This window comes from Papio anubis, chromosome 3, assembly GCF_008728515.1.
Source record: "Papio anubis isolate 15944 chromosome 3, Panubis1.0, whole genome shotgun sequence".
In the NCBI taxonomy this organism is placed as follows: Eukaryota; Metazoa; Chordata; class Mammalia; order Primates; family Cercopithecidae; genus Papio; species Papio anubis.
In genome coordinates this window covers 131,020,598-131,045,569 of record NC_044978.1, presented here as the reverse complement: position 1 = coordinate 131,045,569, position 24,972 = coordinate 131,020,598, and the positions used below count along the sequence as shown (strand labels likewise).

Below are 24,972 nucleotides of genomic sequence, written 5' to 3'. Positions count from 1 at the left end.
CTGCCATATTAGAGAATACGTTCCAACATTCAAACACCAGCAGATGATTTTTTTTTTGAGACGGAGTCTTGCTCTGTCGCCCAGGCTGGAGTGCAGTGGCACGGCAATCTCGGCTCACGGCAACCTCCGCCTCCCGGGTTCATGCCATTCTCCTGCCTCAGCCTCCTGAGTAGCTGGGACTACAGGCGCCTGCCACCACGCCCAGCTAATTTTTTTGTAATTTTAGTAGAGATGGGATTTCACCCGTGTTCGGCACGATGGTCTCGAACTCCTGACCTTGTGATCTGCCCACCTTGGCCTCCCAAAGTGCTGGGTTTACAGGTGTGAGTCACCGCACCGGGCCCCAGCTGATGTTTTTTAATTGGGGGAGTTAATATAACCTACTTTGTTTCTCTTAATAGATCTCATAAGTCTATTTTGAGAGGTATTTTTTACCTTACAGATAGAAACACACAAGAACTTGTCTTCCTCATCAATTGGTTTTTAAGGGACAGTAAGGAAAACTGTGTGGTTGGGCATACATAGCTCCAACACAAAAGTCGGATGGGGGAAGAGGAAGCAGATGAGCTAATGTGTTCCCATGTGCAGCACACCAAGCCTCTCATCTTCCAAACATATTTTAACAATAAAAAACTAGTACTGAGTAAGCAAGGCCAGCATGCATATAGAACAATTACACAAACCACACCAAAGAAATCACTTCTCACCTCAAAAAGCTGGCAATCTATAGCTAGGGGTTAATAAAACATGTCTTTATGTTATATGCAATGTAAGCATATTGATGTTACAAATTTCAGAAAATTCAGTCCCTGAGACTGATGTCAAGTGCTTACCAGCAGTCAAGCAAGGGGATATACAGAAATTACCCTCCACAATGGCAACAGAGATAAACCAGTTTTTTTAACCTGAGATAAAGTCAGTCACCTGACTAGTTATTTATGTCTCCCTTTAGTTGTAAAGCCCCCTGGTGAGCACAGCCACACACTGCCTCATTGGCACTGCTCATTTGGCACCAATCAGAAATGTGGATAGGTGTTGGCTCTTCCCCTGCTCTTCTGGTCTGTAGTAGGACCAATCAGAGTGCTGGCCTCATTACCAGGCCACTCATGTCACACACTCTCAACTGACCCGGAAGGACCACATCACATACCTGCAAAATGATGAGGCTGGTGAAAGTCTCTCAATACAGCCACAAAAATTAAAAATCCTAGAGTCACAAGCTAAGAATGTAGACAAGCAAGCTTAAAGTCTTTTTCTTAATGCTTTCTTCCTTTAATTCATTCCCCAGCTTTTAAAAAAATGTTTTGGGTATGAAATCTATGAAGCGTCCAATATTCAAATAAAATGGACTTCACTTCTCACTCAGAATGTGGCCCCGAGAGGCTCCTCTTTCTGGGTTGTCCATCTCCACAAAGCTGCATCACTGATCTTTCTAAAAATCATAAATCTCATCTTGCTATTCAGCTACCTAAAACCTTTCTGGGAGCCCTGGTGCCTACAGGATTAAAGCTCCTGAATGAGAACATTTTTTTTTTTGAGACGGAGTCTTGCTCTGTCACCCAGGCTGGAGTGCAGTGGCGCGATCTCCGCTCACTGCAAGCTCCGCCTCCCAAGTTCACACCATTCTCCAGCCTCCCGAGTAGCTGGGACTACAGGCGCTCGCCACCACGCCTGGCTAATTTTTTTTGTTTTTAGTAGAGACGGGGTTTCACTGTGTTAGCCAGGATGGTCTCGATCTCCTGACCTCGTGATCTACACTCCTCGGCCTCACAAAGTGCTGGGATTACAGATGTGAGCCACCGTGCCAGGCCTTCTGGGTATTTCAAGCGGTACTTCTGCCTGCCTCAGCCCTCAGGGTAAGAGCACCCTTCCTGTGTTCTGCCTCATCCTCTACCCTTTAAGCACAAGAAGCAGGGAGGCTCTGGGAAGCAGATCTTCTCCCTGCCCGGTCTCTAACTGCTGCCTTTCAAAAGTCTTCCTCAGTATCACTGCCTCCATTTCTAGGATACCTCTGCTGTCTATGTTTCTATTTACTCAAACTAGATAGACCTTATATATGTGTGCCTATAGATTTTCCTTATTAGACTGTGAGCTCCTCCTTAAGGGCACGGACTATTTCTGAGGGTTCCTTACCCAGTATAGTGCTTAGCGAATGTGATGCTTAATATGCATCTTTTACTGAATTATATTCAAGCATTACTCAATTTCCAATGATTCAGAATTCTGTATTCTGCCAGCCTATTTATTATCTAACAACAAAATGTGACTCATTGTCTGATACCTAAAACTGATTTTACCAAATTCTTTTACCCATCAAATGACTCAAACCTAGAAGACAGGCTGACAACACCCTTTCCTAGATGGGCCAAGAAAATTGCCTCAGCTAACACCATGTGTTAATCAGTTAATGTTACAGATTTTATTCAGTTTACCACACTTATTAATTAGTCATAAAACCCCAAGTGCACTACAGTAAAAGAAAAGGTACAATGTTTGGGTAACACTTAGAGAAAATACACATTTAGTTTTAAATCAACAGATTCAGAATAATTTTAGAAAGCTACCTCCAGGACGAAAACTTGGACAATACACAAATCTCTCCATGCTGCTATAAATGCATCATGGGGAACAACACAAGAAAATACAGGATCCAGACAGATAATTTTAAATGCAAGGCAGATTCAGTGGTCCTTCCACTGCTGAAAGCTCTCCACAGGCTTGCTATAGCATTCAAAATTAAAATCCAGAAGCCTGGCCAACGAGGCCCCATTCCCAGCACACTTCCGAGATCTAGCATCCTTCCTCCCCCTACCCTCCCTGGAATACTAGCCAGATTGCCTGTCTTTTCATGCCTGGAACAGGTCAAGCTGTGCACTGCTGTGCACTGCTAATCCCCGTTTGCGTGCTCTGCGCCTAAAGCTGAGGATGACTGGCTCTCTCTCCACTAATATCTCAGGTTATAACTATCGGCTCCTCAGCCAGTCCCCGCCACCAGCAGGTGCTCTCCAGCACTTCACCTTTCAGTCACCATCTAAAATGATCCTGTCTACTCACTCATCTGTTCAGTCATCATCTGACTCCCCGCATCCATCCCAAGGAAGAATGCACGTGGCTGCAGGTCAGTCACTCCTTCCCTCTTGATCCTATTTACCCAGCACTAACCCATCAGGCCATATGAATATTAGTTGAGTAAGTGAGATTCTGCACATCTAACTCTACATACAGATCCAGAGACTCAATAGTTTTTTTTTTTTAATACATTTTGAAGTTAACCATTTAGTAATACATTTTTTAAAAACTAGGCAGTTAGGAAGAACATTCTCTAAACTGATTAATACATCAAATTTTCAAGTCCCACACAGAAAACAGAAAAACAAATTATTCCGAAATTCATCTTGCCTCAAGAAGAGACTGCTGAAATGTCCCCAAGGCGATTTTAAAAGGCAACTCTTCTCTCAAGTTATTCAGGAGCAAATCCGGTTTTAAGAAATAACTAACTTCTATAGCCCATAAGAGATCAAATATACTAAGTGAATATACTTTTACTTAATTTAAGCACCAGATAATCCCAAACATACACCAAACTGAATGAGGTACATTCTACAGAATAGCTTGGAACACGGGACAGGATTTACCATTCCAAAAGGAAGAGTCCCTCCCAGCCACTGAACTTCTAACGCATACATTCCAGAGAACCAACTGCACCACATACAATAAGAAAAACCTTTGAAATTCGGCCAATGTACCAGCACAGCTTCAGCCAGAACAAATGCTCAGCATTTAGACTTGCTAACCAGCAGCAAAAAAGCAACAGGAAAAGGCTTACACTTGGAAAATGAAAGGAAAAGCAATGTCTGTGTATTGATAAGAACAGTGGGGAACAATAGGATAATAAGGAAACTGGCAAGATGCAATTTATTTCTCTAAAGAATAAAATATTAAGAAACATTTATTCTTGTTTTGTTTTTTGAGACAGGGTCTCACTATCACCCAGTGCAGTGGCACAATCATGGCTCGCTGCAGCCTCAAACTTCTGGGCTCAAGGGATCTTCCCACCTCAGCTTCCTAAGTAGCTGAGACTACAGGCATACACCATCAAGCCCAGCTAATTTTTAAGTATTTTTGTAGAGACGGGGTCTTGCTTTGTTGCCTAGGTCGGTCTCAAACTCCTGGCCTCAAGCAATCCTCTTGCCTTGGCCTCCTAAAATGCTGGAACTACAGGTGTGAGTCCCTGCACACAGCTTGAAACATGTATTGTTGAAATCAGTACACAGGAACCCATCAACACATTTTTCAATTGCTGAATAAACCAAAAAAATTGTAGGGCTCTTCCACTCTCCACTTCCAGCTCATTCCATCATGGGAGAGTATATCCAAAATTAAATTCAAGGATCCTCCATCCCCCCAGTCAACAACTGCCACTAGGAGAAACCACTGTCAATTATATTTTAAACCTAGTTAAACAGGCTGCTGTGGACACATCCATACAAAGAGATAAACTTCTTACAACTGAGAAGTTTTTTCCAGGCTCTTAGCAAACAACACATGGGCCACAAAGCAGATACTTAACCTTATTTGCATATTACACAATGCAGACAACAACAAAAAAATGGAGGAATAAGTTGTCCATATAAATGTTTTTAAAGAATCATCAGCGCTTTCCTTTACATCTTGACTTTGGTTATCTTTCCCTTTGGTTATTGAATTACACACACACACTTGTTTCTACAGAAAGAAAGCTTAATGTCACAAAAACTAGAGGCAGTTTCATTTTGCTCCATTTCATTCCACAGACATTTCAAGTAGGAAGAACAGGGAGATTATTATAGGAGAAGAAAGCTGGAAACATCTATTGGTATTTTATACGGTAACAAGCAACAATTACATGTTTCTAAATATTCTCATTTTCATCATAACCCCAGCTCACCTCCTACTACTCGCTATAACAGTAAGTCATTGTTTTTCTGGAGAAGTCTCCCTTCATTTGACCTCTGCTAAGCCATGTTGTGAGCCTTACAAAGCTTGTCAGGATTCTTTGGGCTGGATTTTGGCCCAGCTGTCAACATTTATATGCAGAATATATCATCTTTTCACCATCATTACCAACAGGCAGTTCACTTGCATAAAAGAAATGGTATTTATCAATCTTAAAGCATCCCTCTAACCTTCAGCCAACGCTAAAAAACTAGAATCTGAGAGTTCAATTAAGACAGACATATATTTGAGAATTTGTAGAGTCCTTAATAATGTTAAGTTCTTGATAAGGCTGTAAAGTTTCCCTATCTACTCTCTGAAAAGCAGACACTAATATATCCACTGCAAGTAAACAATAAGCAAACATTCAAAATTACCAGATACACTGTGACAATTTATATTTCACAAGTTTATAAAATAATTTCTTCAAACCAGAATTGTATTTTGAATATTATTTATGTCAAAGTTGAGAACAGAAATGCATTTGTCTATGGCTTTCTGTACTTCAAGGTCGTAAGCCTCACAGAATGAGAACAGAAAAGCTCCTTATTTCCAGTAAACATTGACTTCCTCTTATGTGCTAGACCTAAGGATAAAAGGGTAAGGGATTCCACAATTTAGTGAGATACACAATGAAGGAGAAAAAACAAAAAAAAACAAAAAAAACCTAAGTGTGATCCTGGAGGTTGATTACAAGTACTAAAGGACTAAGGAGAAAAACAGGAACTCTAAATGGTGGAGCCTGGGGTGATTTATTTAATGAAGAGCAGGGACATCTGAGCTGAATCTTGAAGGATGAGCAGAAGTTTCCAAGAGAGAAAGAGGCCTCCACCCCAAGACAGCACTTAAGTTGTAGGGGAGTGATCATTCACCGTAGGGTGTTTGCATCGTCTTACTCCACTCAGATTTCTCACAGGATGGGTCCGAAAGCATGCCTGATAACCTGTGGGGACGATAACGTCTTGCAGCCACCCACTCCACTGGTCTGGAGTGCCTCAATTATCTTTCAGAGGCTGCAATACCCTCCTACCCCCACCCCGGACAACGGCCTGTGGGTTTTCCTCAGCCTGAAACAACAATCTCAAATTACTGCGCACGTGGAAAACTGTCAGTTTTCGGGAAATGAACCGAGCCTGGATGTGGGACTTTAGAATGCAAATGTACTCAGTTGGGGCCTCAGATGATCACACAAACAAAACCGATCACCATTCCCAGATCCCTTTTGCTCCTCATTGCCCAAAAGAGGCTCAATCTCGGGAATGTGAGTCACTCAGCACTGGGTCTGCACAGAGCACCAGGACGCTGGTTAATCAGAGCTTTGCTGTGAAAAGTCTGGCCTAACTTCCTAATTCAAATGATTTTACACTGTTTTACAAGACTTCCACATATCATTCTGTTTGCTGAGCCAACATTAACAATGTGAAATGGAATGGGGGAAAAAAAAAAGCTCAGTGTAAATTTTAAACGAATATTTAGTTGCAGACTCCCACCTCCAAACTGTTCCCTTATTTCCTGACATGCTTAGACCAGTGTTTCAGACTTGTAAGTAAAATTAAAGAAGGGTAAGACTGCCAGTGGCAAAGGGGGGAGAATTTTTTTAACCATTCATATTTAACATTGGCCAATCTTTAAATTTCAACTTTAAAATGTTCCTTAAAGTTAGCAAGAAATAAAAAGACGGGCTAGCCCAGGGATTGGCAAACTATGGCTCGTGGGCCAAATCTGGACCAGCTGCCTATTGTTATGAATAAAGATTCACTGGAACACAGTGATACCCATTTGCTTACATATCGCTTATGGATGCTTTGGTCCTACCACAGCAGAGTTGAGTAGGGGCAACATAAACCGCGTGGGCTGCAAAGCCTGAAATATTTACCATCTGGTCCTTCACAGAAAAGGTCTGTTGACCCCCTGGACTAGTCCCTAAATTAGTAAGAAACACGAGGGGTGACTTTTTTTTTTTTGTAAAGTTCATTTAAAAGCTCAGTGTAAAGCCTAAAGGAATAGAGACTGCTTCTGAAATAACTTCTTGTAGAATATACAGTCTTTCAGTGACAGCAAGTTCTCCTTATCTGCCTTCTTGACTTCAGGAAAAAGATGAAAATCTCCATTCTTATCTCTAATTATCTCATTTAAATGTCTTTCCCCCTTATTTCAAAAGATTAGCATAATGTGATGTGTGACGGAAAGTGTGCCAAGCAGGCAGCCTCCACTCACTGTACAATGTCATCCAACATCTTCAGAACTCTTCCCCATCTCCAAAACTTGAGCTTTTCACAATACCTCCAAGGTGTTGTGAAGTGTGTGTTGACGGAAGTGTGGGAAACCCATGAGGTATGAAACCATTCCAGTCACTGTTCTGGCTGCATCTTCAAGTGATTAACGGACTTCACACTGCAATTCTTTATAATTTGAGGGTAAAATAAATGGAAAGGACAGGATATGCAGGAGACAGCACAGCAAAAGAAAACACTAGGAGACACTCTGAGATTAAGAACTCCCAAGGCACAGGGAGTCCATCCAATTTCCCTGTGCTATCTACTCCAGCAGGCGGGTGTGGTTTTTGGAAAATATGAAGAATTAAGCCAGTGGCCGCAATTAAAGGTCAGAACTTACTGTTCCTCAAATGTCCTGATTCTTTAAAAGTCTGGTAGGAGAATGCACTGCTAGATCTGAATACCTTTATGTACATAAAAAAAATCTGTCAGGCTGACAGTGTAAGGAGGAAACTGCTTGACAGTCTTCGTAACATTAAACCTCTGTCTTCAAATGGAGGTAGAGTGAACCTCTTACATATTCTTATCACCTATTCCTTCCCATTGAAAACCTCCTGCACTCAGGGAGACCCTGTTTCCCTTATAATTCTAGCCTAATCACAGACTCCCAACTATTCTCTTACAATAAAGTAGCTCAGAAACAGCTACAATATTTATATCAAAGTTTACCAAATGCTAGAGGATAACAGAATAAAAAGAAACAGGTAACATGCATCCAGGTACCTGACAAATTACAACCTGCCCAATTTCAGTCTGGGGCCCCTGGTTATCCACAGACCCACCATTAATTTACCTGGGAGGACACTCACTCACCCCCAGATTTCTCCCAGTGTGGCCAAAAGGAAGCCCCTGAGAGCCCTGGCCATGAAATAAAAGACCCCACCTGTGTAGGATGACAGACACCAACTAAGGCCACCTCTTTTGGGGACACTCTACCTGCCTTCCCACAACTTCAACAGCATAACACTGGAAGAACACAATCCAATAATCCTAGCATTTCTCTAATAAATGCACTCCTAAAGTGGTAGGGAATGATTTACTAATACATTCTGTCACATGCATTTTACTGTTACCCAAAAATGGGGAGGTCTTAAATGGACATGAGTCTCCACTTTTCCTTCAGTGTGAGAAGGGCTGGTTCTAAAAATTTTATCTTTAATTCTCAGCAAAAGACAACCTAGTTGAAGAAAAACATACCTTAATCCAAGAGCTTTGGTCTGAGACCTCAAGAAATTATTTAAATAATCTCTACAAAATGAGGTATTATAAAGCACATACAACTTCATACAACAGGTTTTTAAAAAATTGAAACGACATCCTGAGAGGAAGAAAAATAAAACAGGTTATGTGTTTGTTTACTCAACTTCTAATCATCTTCCCAAATATACATCAAAAAATAACCTTAAGAATAGTTCCCAATCTTACTAGGACTCTGAGTTACACAGATGTATGCACTGTCAAAATGGACCAGTACACTTAAAATTTGTGCCTTTCACTGCATTTTATACCAAAAGGAAAAAAACTTAAAAAAAAAAAAATACCAAACTTTAGTTAATGATATACAAGCTATTTACGGGACGTATACTCCCCCACAACTTATACAAGAGGCATAAAAATACATTAATGGATAGATACAGCAACAAAGAGATGCATATAAGTAATGCAAGTAAAATAAAATGTTAATACAGACTGAGTATCCCTTTATCTGAAATGCTTGGGACAGTAAGTGTTTTGGGTTTCAATTTTTTGGGGGGGGGGGGTTTTGGAACATTGGCATTGAGCACCACTAATCTTAAAATCTGAAATCTAAAATGCACCAATAAGCATTTACTTAGAGTGTCATGTCATCACTCAAAACGTTTCAGATTTTGTAGCCAGGCGTGGTGGTGCACACCTGTAATCCCAGCTACTTGGGAGGCTGAGAAAGGAGAATCGCTTGAACCCCAGGAGGCAGAGGTTGCGGTGGGCCAAGATCACACCACTGCACTCCAGTCTGGGCGACAGTGAGACTCATCTCAAAAAAAAAAAAAAAAAAAAAAAAATCCACAGCAACAACAACAAAAAGTTTCAGATTTTGGAATGTTTAGGATTTTGGATTAGGACTATTTAATATATACTTATAATCTGGGAATAAGGCTTTTTACTGTGAAATTCACTAAACTTTTCTGAATGTTTGAAAATGTTCATATGTTAGAGAAAAACACAAGAATAAACTATTAAATTTGGTCAAAACACTGTGGTAGGATCATTGTGTACCCCACATTTTTCCAACAGACTCTCCTCTCTCCTCTAGGGTATTTACAGGCTTCTGGTTAAATCTCAGATTTTAGCAGAAAGGAGTAATTTGGAAGCATAAATTTATCTATGAAATATTACAGCAAATCTTTGAAAGGAAAAGAACTCAAGAGTGGTCCTAAACTTGTGAGACATATGATTTCATCAGCTGTCAGCAGAACTGAAATAGCAGAACTGTGCATGTTACATGTGTATCCATGCATGCACGCCAAGCAAAACTGGAGCCCTTACCTAACGCCTTCAAATCTTTCTCTGGCTACTGCTTTTTGCTCTACTGGGAAACTACAAGCCATCTAGTAGAGAGACATGCATACATTTGTAGAGTAAGTTTCAAATTCCGACCTGGAAAGTTTTCAGGGCAATCTCCTTAGCAGCCACTGTGAAGACTTAATTCACCTTCCCTGGTTTCCTCCCCCAGTATTCATTATTTAAAATATCATACTTTTCCCTACTTGAGAATTAGGTTGTTTGTGAAGTTTCAGAAAGTTAATCTTCTCTGGTTCTTGTCCTATTTCTTCCTGTACTGATTTAGGGCCTATAAAGAAACCACCGGAATCACATTTCCTTCTTCATATTTCAAAGTGTTTTTCCTGCAAGTCCTTCCCCACAAAATTACCAAGCCAGAAAGCCTTGAGCTTTTAGGAAGGATCGAGTCAATGGTTCTATTTCATCTAGTTTGAGTTACGTCTGATATATAAAATACGAGAGAGCCAGATTTTAGAAAAGCATTTTACATAAGCAAATCTGTAATACAATAGGTAGTTACTTTGTATGTACCAATCTCCCTTCCCCCGTTGTTTCTCCTCTGAGCTAGTTCCAAATGCTGCTGCAATCAATCTCCTCCCTGCAGACATGCTGAGGAACCATGTCATTCGGAATTCTTTCCTTGCTCCTTTAGAAGTCTGGCCTCAGTTTCCTACTAACAGGCCCTCCTCACCTCCAACTTCCCTACCACTTCCTACTACAGAGCAACTGGATGGCCACTCAAGGTCCTCACACAGAGACTGCTGTTTGTCAGTCTCCTGCCACAACTTTGTTGAAACTGAAGGGGGCAGGGAGAAGGCTGAACATGACACAGGACGGAACATTTTGGTTACCATCACAGTAAATGAGTAGAGGGAATGGTCTCAGCAGGGCATCGTGGCCCACGCCTGTAATCCCAGCACTTTGGGAGGTCGAGGCAGGAGGATCACTTGAGGTCAAGGGTTCGAGACCAGCCTGGCCAACATGGTAAAACCCCATCTCTACTAAAAGTACAAAAATTAGCTGGGTGTGCATGGCAAATTTTTAATTTTATTTACCTATTTATTCATTTTGAGACAGAGTTTCCCTCTTGTTGCTCAGGCTGGAGTGCAATGGCATAGTCTCGGCTCACTGCAACCTCCGCTTCCTGGGTTCAAGCAATTCTCCTGCCTCAGCCTTACAGGCATGCACCACCACGCCCGGCTAATTTTGTATTTTTAGTAGACACAGGGTTTCTCCATGATGGTCAGGCTGGTCTCAAACTCGCGACCTCAGGTGATATGCTTGCCTCGGCCTCCCAAAGTGCTGGGATTACAGGTGTGAGCCACCGTGCCAGGCTGCAAATTTTTAATTTTTAATTACAAGTACACACACCCGTAATCCCAGCTACTCTGGGGGCTAAGGCATAAGGATTGCTTGAACCCAAGAGGCTGAGGTTGCAATGAGCCAAGATCATGCCACTGCACTCCAGAGCCTGGGTTACAGAGCGATACTCAGTTTAAGAAAAAAAAAAAAAAAAAAAAATGGTCTCTGGAGTTACAGAAGGATTCAAACCTAGACTCTGCCACTTCCTAACTGTGATTCTTTGGGTAAATCATTTACTCACTAAATGTGGGGGTGAGGGGTAGGCTAAGGCTGTGTAACCCACACAGCACCCAGGAGTGTCTTGCACATACTGTGTCCTAAGCAAATACAGGTCAAGTAACTGACACCTGAGGCCAGCATGATTTAGGGTCTGATGACAATGTACAAATGCTCTCTGAAACACAAACATCTCCATGCATAGGAACTAGGGGAAACCTGCGGAGCGAGAGTTCTCCACTATTGACACCTGGGGCCAGGTAATTCTTAGTGATGGGGCTGTCCTGTATATTGTAGGACGTCGGCAGCATCACTAGCCTCTATCTGAGATGATGGTAGCACACCCCCCTCCCAGGTGGGACAGCCATATCTGTCTCCAGACATTGCCAAATATCCCCCGGATAGGGGAGAGTAAAATCTCCTCCCCTGTGGAGAACCACCGCTGTAGAGAATGAGAAATATTCCCCAAGTCACTGTGTTACTTCTCTACTGGAATAGCAGCCACCACAACAATGCAGGACGGAAGGAACTGACGGGAAATCTTTGCCAATAGCTACATTTATGACAGGCACCTCTGAGATCCTGTCACTACCAGGTACAGCCAACAGGGTAAGCCACACACTCTCTAAGCCTTAGTTTCGTCCTCTCTAAAATAGGGATGATAATTGTACCAAAAAGTTTTGGGCTGTTGTAATAATTACATTAACTAATGCAGACACAGTGCTGAGCCCAGTGCCTAGTGTTCAATAACTGTGAGTCATTATTATTGTACACAGCTGGAGTCCAAGTGCTGGCAAAGGAGCACAGGCTTTGGTGCCCTCTCCTCCATTCTGCCTATGCCTCTCCCATCACATCCCTTTCCTCCCTAAAAAGGGAGATAACTCAATACTAAACACGACAGATAGTCACTAGAGCTGACAGCCTACAGAGCAGGATAAGAGGACATCAGAAAAAAAAGGGGAACCCAACGATGGCATAAAATGTGATATCTCACAGCAGAAGCAAAGGGATGCATGCATTTCACACTAAAAATGAAGGAGTGGAAAAATGTTTTATTCTAAATATCAGTTTCTTCTAAAGAAGCAGGATCAGGATCAGGATCAGGATCAGGGCTGGGTGCAGTGGCTCATGCTTGTAATCCCATCACTTTGAGCGGCTGAGGCGGGTGGATCACTTGAGGCCAAGAGTTTGAGACCAGCCTGGCCAACGTGGTGAAACCCCATCTCTATATTTTAAAAAATATATTTTAAAAATTAGCCGGGTGTGGTGGTGGGCACCTGTAATCTCAGCCTCAGGAGGGCTGAGGCAGGAGAATTGCTTGAACCCGGGAGGCAGAGGCTGCATTGAGCAGATAGCGCCACTGCACTCTAGCCTGGGAGACAGAACAAGACTCAAAAAAAAAAAAAAAAAGGCAGGATCCTAAAGGAGGATGAAGGTTCACACCTTTTATACAAAAAGGTTCCACCCACGGACATCCCCTGTCCCAAATATTGCTGGAGTTCCCCAAGTTACAAATACCCTACAACTACAAATCATCTCTCTCCAAATTCCCCATGCCGAAACCAAGCTGGAGAAAAGGCACTTACTTCCCAGAGGCTAACACTGGGAAACACTGACCTCACATTTCTTCACTCTGAGAGGAATTTTACACATACCACGTTTCCCTACTCTCATCCTCTTTTTTTGTTTCAGTTATAGCTCAGTTTAGAGATAAACAGACACCCCACCCATATTCCATTTTCTATGCTTTCCTTTGCTTCGCCAGTAAATCAAGGGTCACCGGCCACATGGATGTATGTATGAAGGGCAAGGAAGACATTTACATGTAAGTCTGGAGTAGATCTGAAGCTGTGTATCAGCTGTCGCTTGCTACCTGTGTGAGCGTGGCCAAGTCAATTAATCTCCATGAGCCTCAGTTTATCTGTATAATGGCGGTGATAAGCTCTGCCTTGCAGATTAAATGATACCATTTTGCAAAGTTCCTTGCTCAGAGATCAGAACATAACAGAATGCTCAATAAATAATTGCTTAATAAAAGACTGCTATTACCACAGATCAAAATTATACATAATCCTCTGTCCTTAAAAGTGCCCAGGTTTACCAGTGGAAATGCCCCTGCCCCAAAGAATCCATTTTTTCCAGTCTCCTCCAAGTAACCTAAAGATCCCTTACACCACTCCTCTTTCTCCCTCCACAAAACCCCCCAAAGCTAAAAGCTAACACAAGTATAGAATGAACCCTCTTGTTTAAGCATGGTTTTTATGCTTTATTTCAGTGATTGCACCGTTTTGCATTATTTTTCCAAATGTTTGACATTTTGGCACAAGTTAAGAAACATTCTGGCTCTAGCCTAGGGCCTAACCTTCATCACATGATTTTCACTGCTGCTTCTGCAAAACATTTTCTATGCCCCAAACACATTTTTGGAAGAAAATCAGTTAGTAAATTGGAAACTATCTACACTTTTCTTTTTTTTTTAATTTCCAACACCTATTGAAATAACTACCCACACTGGCCAGTTCAACCATTAAAATATAGTGAAAAAAGTCATTTTTTAATTAAAATAGAAAATTTCTTCTCAAATAAATAAGTGGTTCTTTCTATCCTTCGGTTTAGGCAGTTTTTATAATAAGTCAATAAATATACAAGTATCTGAATTTTTCTATTTCTTATAATTTAAACATAAATTAGGTTAAAATTTACAAAGTTACCACATATCCATCCATTTTCTTGTCAATTTTTAAATGAGACTGACACCAAAAAACAAAAACTAAATAGAATTCTTCCCCGGCTAACTTTAAGATAATATTCAAAAGCACAGTTATAAAATGATTTCAGCCTGCTGGGCACAGTGGCTCACACCTATAATCCCAGCACTTTGAGAACCCAAAGTCGTAGGAAAGACCAGCCTGAAAAACAAAGCAAGACCCCATCTCTACAAAAAAATTAAAAATTAGCTGGGCATGGTGGTGTGTGCCTATAGTCTCAGCTACCTGGGAGGGTGAGGCAAGAGGATCGCTTGAGTCCAGGAGTCTAAATTTGCCGTAAGCTATTGATCATACCACTACGCTCCAGTCTGGGCAACAGAGACTCCGTCTATATTAAAAATAAATAAAGATTTTGGCTTGGATGTATGATTCTAATGTAACTTATTGAGGCAATGCTTGGGTTCTTTGCTAACACTCATGTATCTGTAAGCATGGGAAGAAAACATCCTAGAAGGGTCCTTGATTTATTTAGATTTTGTGGGCTATACTAGTTCTTCTTTAGCTACCACAGTCTTACAAATAAATATGAATGAGTGAAGCTTTTAAGTATGGTGTTCAGTAATACTTCCCATCACCAGCATCATGAACAGACTGGAACATCTGCTAAACCTAAGTGTCAGTGTGTTAATATCTCTGTAACTACCTTGGCTCCTAGCACAATGTATAAAATAATACCTTGCTTCAGTCAGCGTTACCTGGGCTATTTTTGAGTTTTAAAAGTGTTTTTAGCATGGCATTTCTTTTTTTCTATTTTCTTTTTTTTTGAGATGGAGTCTCCCTGTGTCGCGCCCAGGCTGGAGTGCAGTGGCACGATCTCGGCTCACTGAAACCTCTGCCTCCCGGGTTCAAGACATTCTTCCACCTCAGTCTCCCAAGTAGCTGGGATTACAGGCCGCCACCACGCCCAGTTAATTTTTTTGTGTAGAGATGGGGTTTCACCATGTCGGCCAGGCTGGTCTCAAACTCCTCACATCAGGTGATCCACCCACCTCGGCCTCCCAAAGTGCTGAGATTACAGGGGTGGGCCACTGTGCCCACCCTAGCATGGCATTTCTAAGCATAAAGATCTGAAAGATTTATCTGTTCCTCTTCAAAATGACAATCTCAAAAATCCTAACAGTCTAAAGTAATCCAAATCCCTTTTTCCCTATGTGTTGACTAAATCACTTATCAAACACATACAAAGAATGAGTCAACCATGTGAAAAAATTTAACGTATAAATAAAAAGTTGAAAAGGAACAAAAAGAAAATGTTTAGACAAATTGCTGAGATTCAGGAAGACATTTCTCTTTTAACTACAATTAACTTATAATTAACTTCTGTTTTACTGAACTACAAAAAAAAGATTTTAAAGAGCCTAAATTACATCTGTTATTTCCAAGGCATACTGATTCAATCAAGTCTGTCAGAAAGTGGGATACTATCCACAGAAACAATGATACTGTGAAACACTCCTTCTGCCTAAAGCCAGATGTAAGTCACCTATAGAAATATTCCACTTTTACGGTGTTACATTAAAAATACATTCATTTATGACAAGAGCAAGTGTACATTTTTTACTCCTGGATAAACTGAGGCAAACAGGATTTCCCTAATGTCTCCAAGATAAATGAGTGGTGTCTGGTGAGTGACTCAGGAGTCCCTGGCACTCTACTTAGCCTTTTCCATTCCATGAAAATCTACAAAGAACACGGTAATCCATTTAAAACTTTAATACTTCTGAAAAACAGGATGAGGTTTTACAAATTTGTTAGGAAGTCATCCTATTATAAGGCCCCAAGTTGTTTGACAGAACACTCAAATTCATCTGGAAAAAGTACATGAGAAAACAGCCACAAAAATTCTGAGAGTGCACCTCAGAAGGGTAAAGAAGGGCAATCAGCCTCATCATATATTAAAACACGTACAAAGGTACAGTGAATTTGATGATGGTGCTTAAATATAGAGAACAGAATGGCGAGTCTTGGGGAAGAGAGGAAGGGTTCAGAAACCTTCCATCACTCCTTAAACCAAAATAAAATCCACATGGAGAAAATATTAAAAGATACACATCTTTTTAAGAAATATCACCTATACTCAAAGAAACCTGGCAGAATACATGAAAAACTAACAGTACCAAAGGGGACAATTTGAAAAGAAGACATTAACAATGATGACTATCTGTACATCAAAAACATGGCATTACTTGGCGCAGCGGCTCACACCTGTAAATCCTAGCACTTTGAGAGGCTGAGGCAGGTGGATCATGAGGTCAGGAGACTGAGAACATCCTGGCTAACACGGTGAAACCCCATCTCCACTAAACATACAAACAATTAGCCGGATGTGTTGTCACATGCCCGTAGTCCCAGCTACTGGGGAGGCTGAGGCAGGAGAATCCCTTGAACCCAGGAGGTGGAGGCTACAGTGAGCCGAGATTGCTCCACTGCACTACAGCCTGGGCAACAGAGCGAGACGCCATCGCAAAAAATAAAAATAAAAAACATGGCATCAACATTTGCAAAGCAAGAAACTTAAGACAGTAGTGTACTCGTATGAAGCTTTTATTCGTCTCTCAGTCCATGGCAGATCAAACAGACAAAATGAGAATACAGAAATAATGTAAGACACAAAACCACATTTACCTCTGGACTCTGAAAATAAAGCAAATATGTTCTTTCTTACATGGTTATGAAACACTCACAAAAACAATCATTATGCCACAAAGGTCTACAACTCAATACATTCATTTGAAAATAACTGTGGAGAGAGGTACAAGAGAGATGAGATGATAATGAATGCAGATCTTTGAAGCAACTTCATGTAATTAAATATAGCTGTGATACACAAAGGACAAAAACTTTCAGTTCCTACAGTAGTTTGTTGTGATCACATTGTTTCAAGAAACCACGGAATCCCTTGAGAAAAAGGTGCTGTTTTCAAAAAATTCTAACCGTGTTTTTCCTCTGCTCTCACACCACAACAATCATCAACACAGAAGATTTCTGCGATCAAATGTGGGAGGAGGAGATTTTCCTACTATCTACACCACTACCTAGAGACGGAGTCAGATCCCATAGGTCGAGGGCTCAGCCCCCAAGACTGCCCCCCGCCACCCCTTCAGACACCAGTCACAGGTCTGGACCTCCAGAACTTCTCATAGACTGGCTTCCAGTTGGGATCCCATGGTTTCGATTAATTTGCTGGAGCAGCTCACAGAACTCAAGGAAACACCTACTTAACGTTTACCGGTTTATTGTAAAGGACATTACAAAGCATACAGATGAAGAGATGTGTAGGGTGAGATATGGGGTAAGGGGCGTGGCGCTTCCATGCCCTCCCTGGGCACACCACTCTCCCGGAACCTCCACGTGCTCAGCTATCCAGAAGCTCTCTGGAGACCTAGTCCTCGTGGGCCTTTTATGGAGACTTCATAGTATAGGCAAGATTGACCACCATGTAGAAATGTGATTGGACAAAAAGGGTATGATCTAAATCAAGCAAGGCCATCAGTTCAGATTTTTCTTGGCCTCTCTGTGCGGCATTCCTTCCTCCAGAGTATGGGGCAGGACCTCTCTGGAATAAAAGTCTTTAGACTCACAATCAGATTAGAGTCCTGCCTTGGGCAAGTGAAAGGAAGATAAGAGAAGGTCACAGAGAGAGATTCTGTTTCCTGAGGCCTAAAGTGCCCCACCATTATAACAAAAGATTAACAAGGATTGTGGGAGTTATGGGCCAGGAACCATGGACAAAAACCAATATATAATCATAATATCACAGGTACTTAAACCATCTGCTACTTCCTAAAATATCCAAGGCAGAAGATTATTTCCTACTGCTAAATATATAAAAAGAACACCACTTTTTTTGGCAGAGATAGAGGCCTTCTTTCACCTCACCTCCCATAACAGTCCGTCACACGTATAAAAGGTTGTTTTGTAAATTAACCTTTATATTTAATAGCCAGAGGGAATGCCCTCCTTACTGTCTAAATCTTCACTTGTTATAACTGTACCTCACTGAGCTGGGGGCCTTTCTAAATTCTACCATATCCCTTATTTGATGGCTCCCAAAGAAAAATGTCCTCTCAAATTTCTTTTCAACACTTGTTTAATGTGTTTATATTTATGTGCCAATTAAGCCTAAGTTTCAGAAATATAGTCTCTATTTTAAAGTTCATAGCTAGGTTGTTATGGTACTCACTTTGCCTTTATTAAAATAAAAACAGGGCTAAGTTTTGGTAGAACTACAAACCACTAAAACGATCAAATTTTTATTTCAAGAAACTGCCACATGATGGTCCTTTCCTAACATTTTTATCCCTGTTTAAAAATGCCATTCTTGGAGGTTGCAGCGAGCCACGATTGCGCCACTGCACTCCAGCGTGGGCAACACAGTGAAACTCTGTCTCAAAAAAAGCCATTCTTCTCACCACCATCACCACTTACTTCCATGTACATTCTAGAGGGACAATTACATTTCTCTAATGTGTCATGGTCTGCTCTTTTCTCTGCCTCAGGTAACCCTCCTCAGAGGTTCTCCCCGCCAAAACCAAGACCAATTCCCCACCCCCTATTATTCCCTCACAGTATCCTGTTTGTTTTTTGCCATTGTGTTTTCACAATTTGCACTTGTTTTATTTGTCAGTTTGTTTGCTCATTTCTGTCTCTCCCACCAAACTATGAGCTCCTTGTAGGGAGGGAGATAGTGTATTTATCTAAACCAACTCAGAGCCCTGCACACACCAATAGTTGGCTCTTAGTGAACAATGAAGTACTCAATACATTTACAGATAATATGAAAAACACTTAATGCATGTGAATTGGCCACATTCATAAAGCTGCTGATACTGATATAATTCTTAAGTAGGTAAATTAATACGCAGAGCAGATTTCAGTAACTTGCCACAATGCACTGAGGCTCTCCAAGTTGAAAGAACACTTGAAAGGCTCATAAAGGAAGAAATGAAGACAGCTTCTAGACAGAGCCTCACAGCTCTTTTTTTTTTTTTTTTAATAGAATGAGTGCTAAAAAGATGATTCATTTTCACTACCATCACACATGCTCCTAAAGATACTTTCAGAGCATTTCATCAAACATTTTGTTTCTGCAACAGATCTATCTTTTCCTGAAGTCAGAGCACACCATCAGTGAGGGCACACAGTCACCGCCTTCCCCAGGCAGGACCCAAGTCTGAATAATTTCCAGACGCTTCACCTAGATAACTTATCTTTGCATGTGAGGCTCTAGTGAACGAGAACAGCTCATTTTTGCCCGAGCGCTTTTATTTAAAATGCACACTGTAATAACAATTTCCAGGACCATTTTGCAATTATAAAATAAAGGATTTCTATTTAACAAACAATATATTTAAATTCTGCTATTTGAGGGATTTATGAGTTGCGGAGCTGGAGTTTTCTTTACTATTTTGACACTAATCAGCATGCATTGGTATTTTAAACTCAATCTGGCATTGTTTAAACATTCCTTGATACGAATTTCTTAATCGAAAAGCCCAAATTACAAAATACAATAAAGAATTGCATATGGGGGAAAAAATGAGCTGTGTTTTAAGATTACATATAAATTGAAAACAATATATAATTTTCTAACAATCAAATGCAAAATTGATCAGACCTCAGAGCCACTACTTTCATAGCCCAAATAACTAAGAAGATAGCAAACAACTTGCAAGAAATTGACTAAATTAGATCAGTTCAAAGCTAGACTGGGCATATAGTTTGAAGAACAGTTTGGTATTTTCTCAAAAAGTCAAACAAAAACCTATCACAGGACCCAGAAATTCCACCTTTAGCTATCTAACCAAAAAAAAAAAACTATATATATATATACACACACACACACACACACACACACATATACATATGTCCACACAAAGTCTTGCATGTAAATGTTAATAGCAACATTATTCACAATTTTTTAAAAACTGGGACAACCTGTCCATCACATCTATTAACAGAATACTATTCAGCGATAAAAGGACAGAATTACTGATACATGGTGCACCACAGATGAACCTCAAAAAATTATGCAAGTATGGCCAGAATGCGCTGAGGCTGGTAAATTTAAAATATATATACATATGCAAGTAAAAAGAGTCAGATGCAAGAAACCATAATACTTCATTTATGATTCCACTATGTGAAATGCCCAGAAAAGGGATATTTACAGAGAGAGAAAGTATGTTATGGCGGTAGGGCTGGGGACGGGGATTAACTGTAAATGGGCAGGAGGGATCTTACCAGGTATGGGATAAAATGTTATAAAACTGGTCACTCCATTCAGTAAAATAATTAAACATCACTGAGTTGTCACTTGACATGAGTGAATTTTATGACATATACAATAGACCTCAATAAAATATTTTTTTTTGGGGGGGGGAGACAGTCTCACTCTGTCACCCAGGCTGGAGTGCAGTGGCGCAATCTCCACTCACTGCAAGCTCTGCCTCCCGGGTTTACGCCATTCTCCTGCCTCAGCCTCCCAAGTAGCTGGGACTACAGGCGCCCACCACCATGCCCGGCTAATTTTTTTGGTATTTTCAGTAGAGACGGGGTTTCACCGTGTGATCCAGGATGGTCTCGATCTCCTGACCTCATGATCCGCCCACCTGGGCCTCCCAAAGTGCTGGGATTACAGGTGTGAGCCACCACACCTGACTACTTCATTCTTTAAAATACTCTAAGATCATGGATAATACCAGTACTGTAGGATGTCAACACAGAATACGAGTGACCTCAGAAAGAAATCAAGTTTTATGCTAGGCTTATCATAAACTGCCAAGACTCTCTGTAAAGCCTACAAATTTAAACTCAGAATTAAGTAAACCTAACGAGTTTACTTTATCCTTAAAGAAACATGACTCCTAAAATAAGAAAGAAATGAAGGTGTTTGTAAGAGGAGGCCCCTCCCTGCCCTAAGGGTAAGAACAAATAAAAAACTCACACCATCAGCAGTGACAGAATTATCAAATTCAATCTTTTATAACTGCCAACCTAGGACTTTTTGTCTTCTGGGCAGAGTTCCCACTTAAAAACAAAAACTAAGTTCCAGTGGTACTTTGAATTTTACTGAAACCAAGTCACAAGGTAAGTAGACAATTCGAATAACGTTAATAATTCTTTCCAATATTTTTAGGTTATAAAACCTCAATTATGTATAAATGTAATACACTAGGTTTCATTTTATCCTTTTACTATTCTAATGCCAGTAAATGTTACTGCCTAATTTTCCCCCTACGGTACAAAGTTTATTTTTACACAACGTTTTTAAATGGAGAGTTAGCACTGTCTAACTCTAAAAGGAGGCTGGAGGGGAGAGGGAGACACAGACTATAAACGAGTAACAGGAAAACATTCCTATAGCTGTAATTGCTAGGTCAAAATTACCTGAAAAAATATAAAAGGACAGAGCTGCAGGTTACTTTATACCAATGAATATCCTTTCAGTAAATTAACAACTAAAACCTAGCATATTAACTCAATAACACATTCTGTTTTCCTTTAAGGAAAATTTTTCTTAAACCATAATATCATGGACTCAAACTTTATCAAAGCTCAAAGCTACCAACTTACTAGATAGGCCATGTTAGAAACAGGTTTCATAGTTTTGTACAAAACGAGAACTAATTAAATTTATACCACTTTCCATAAATTCAAGTCCGCAGTAAATCAGATACACCTGTATTTTTAAAGCAACCAGAACGGGAGATCAGTGGGGGAGAGGCAATTTAACAAGTTATCCAGACACACATTGTCCAGGATGAAAGTCACGTGATAATCTCGGTTCTGTCTTGACCACAAAAACATATGCACCAAATCAAAATTTAATTACACTGCGTAACACAATTTAAGTTGTGCCTCATATTTTATTGACTGCTTTGCTTCTGACAGGACAGTTTCCTGAAGGAAAGTTCCAAGAATTGAAAAGTTACAACACCCACATACCAAAGACTGTTTCCTGAATTTTGTTACAGGAAGTGACATCTGCTATAATTTTAACATTTACTTCCCAGTAGGAGTTCCATTTAAAATGTCTTATTGAACGTTATTTGTTCAGCAGTACCCCTAAGCAAAGCTTTTATTAAAAAACAAAACTTTCATTTCAGTTTCACAAAGTTTGGACACAACTGACCAAGCCATTTTAACTTTTCCCTGGGAACAAAAACAACTGCCACCTGATAAACTGGGGTGTGTGTGGTAGAGAGAGACTTAACTGGGGAGGGAGCCCACAAGGATAGAAAAACATAAATTAAATACCCTGGTCCTTGAGAAGAGACAATTCTTGGAAGGTGCTGTATGATTAAACACTGGACAATGCTTCTTGGTATCTTTTAATTTTATTTTATTATTATTTTTTTTAACAGACGCATTTGGACATTTCAACCAACAGTTTGTAATATAAGGATAAATTCATGGAGGTGGATACCCACCTTCTCTACCAACCTCCAGTCTGTTTCAACAGGAGAGGGAAAAATGTATATTTATAAGCATATATTAAATCAAACTTTAATAGCATTGTACAACATGGTTTACATGATCTCTCTCACTCACACACACACCATCTCACAAAGCACCATACCTGTGCCCCTGGCCTTACAGACAGCAGGGCTCCACCCAGAACCTGTCCACTCAGAATCTCTGGGGGAGTGGGAGCAGAATCTGCACACTAACAAGCAACCACAGTGATTTTTGTGTCTAATCAAGTTTGAGAACCCTGAACCTCATATGACCATATTACCCCTAAAATAGCCTTTTACTTTTTATTTGTTTAGTTGCCAATCCAGCAGTAAAAAATTGAAAAAATAAAAAAATAAAAAAAGAGGTAAGATCTTCCTCACAGCCTTAACTCTTCCCCAGACCACCAAAACAAAGGATCATGTGGCCTGTGGGGTCTCCAAGCCCTCACCCATATGAGCCACCATGGAGGAAAAGCAATTCTTGGTACTTTTTAGAATGCAATCCAACAGTGAGTGCCCTTTGAAAACATACCAAAATAAAGGCAATCTAGGTGTCAATAAAAATATTTTACCCTTTGTCTGCTTGAGTTCCTTTAGACAAGATGTTACCCCTGGGATTTCCTCTTAATATATTAAATCTGTCACCAAATTACTGCTCCGAGCAATAGCCTTAAGAACTTGATAGCAGTTCAGTCAGGCGTGGTGGCTCACACCTGTAATCCCAGCACTTTGGGAGGCCAAGGTGGGCGGATCACCTGAGGTCGGGAGTTCGAGACCATCCTGACCGACATGGAGAAATCCCACCTCTACTAAAAATACAAAATTAGCCTGGTATGGTGGCGCATGCCTGTAATCCCAGCTACTCCGGAGGCTGAGGCAGGAGAATGGCTTGAACCCAGGAGGCGAAGGTTGCTGTGACCCGAGATCGCGCCATTGTATTCCAGCCTGGACAACAAGAGCGAAACCAAAAAAAAAAAAAAAAAAAAAAAAAAAAAAGAACCTGATAGCAGTTCAATCTGGTTAAATTAAAAACAAAGCTAATAAACTAACACAAGAAAACAAATATTCAGCAGAGAACAAGACTTTCAAGATGCCAGGTCTGTTGGCTGTGTGGCCATCAGGTTAAGCTTTAACTCCCCGTAGATAGATAAGAAAAGGAAAAAGTTTGCACAGGGGAGGGATTCTCAACACTGATCACTGCCAAGACACAGAAAGTCAGCAATTTGCATGGTTTTAAAGTTAATCTTTACTTTTAGTTCCCTGGAGTATTAGCACCAAAAGTTATACATATTATTTTCTCCTGAAGTGTAAATCTAAAGTTCATCTGATACATTTGTACTTGAGCAAGACATTGTACATTCTACCTGCTGTGTTATTTTGAGCAAATGAACACATTATATTCATAATAAAACGAATTGAGGACCATCTGAAAGAGACAGAAAATACTACTTCAGCTCCCCCAATTTTCACATTCAAGTAAAAATGGTAATCATTTAACATGTAAAAGTTATGTACTCATCCGATATCAATAAAATGTACTGATTGGTAATCATTTACTGTAAAAGTTATGTACTCACCCTATATCAATAAAATGTAACTGAACCACAACAAAGAGATTATACTCAGCCTCACTATATGTTTCTATTTCTGAGCCAAGAAACGTGGCTCTAAGAAACTTTGTCCTAGAGGTGCATATTGTATTTCCACTGTATCTGACATACAGAATTAGAGTAAGTTTATTTGCCTATCTTGGAAAAGAAACCTGAGGTCAGGAGTTCGAGACCAGCCTGGCCAATATGGTGAAATCCCATCTCTACTAAAATAGGTATATTTATGCAAAAAAAATGAAATGGAGAAATTTGCTAACAGAAAACTAAGTTTATATATACCTCAAAGCAATAGTTAACAAATCAGCTTTATAACTCCTCTATCTTACAGCTATTATGTAAAAAATAGATTTGGAGGCTCACAGCAAATAAATGACAGAACCAAGATGAAAAAGTAGATTTCTCTCTCATCTATAATATTTTTATTCCTGAATATATTTGAAATTTAAAATTTTTAAATGCAGCACCCATAAAAACCCCATTTTCAAGAGTGTAAATCCAGCTATGGAATATCTTTTCATGGTATGGTAGAGAATCCAGCAAAATCTCTTGAGAGATCACTTGCATTAATTTTGCCAAAACAACAACATCCCCATAAATCAGCTGACTTTAAAAAATGACTCACCGCTCCTTCAGTCTTTATCATGGAAGCAGCTCTAGACTGTGAGTCAGGAAGCTCAACTGGGCTCTCAGGATGAACTAGAAAGAAATCACTTAAAAGACCTGTTTGTGTTTCTCTTCTGTCAAGGACACTGTTTACAATGGTGTC

General features: G+C 40.3%; 1 protein-coding gene across 8 annotated transcripts in view; it reads right to left on the bottom strand.

Annotated features, from left to right (window-relative positions):
* The window catches only part of AFF1 (AF4/FMR2 family member 1), a 207,332-nt gene that overhangs the window by 106,147 nt on the left and 76,213 nt on the right, over window positions 1-24,972 (bottom strand). The gene's annotated exons all lie outside the window — the stretch shown is intronic.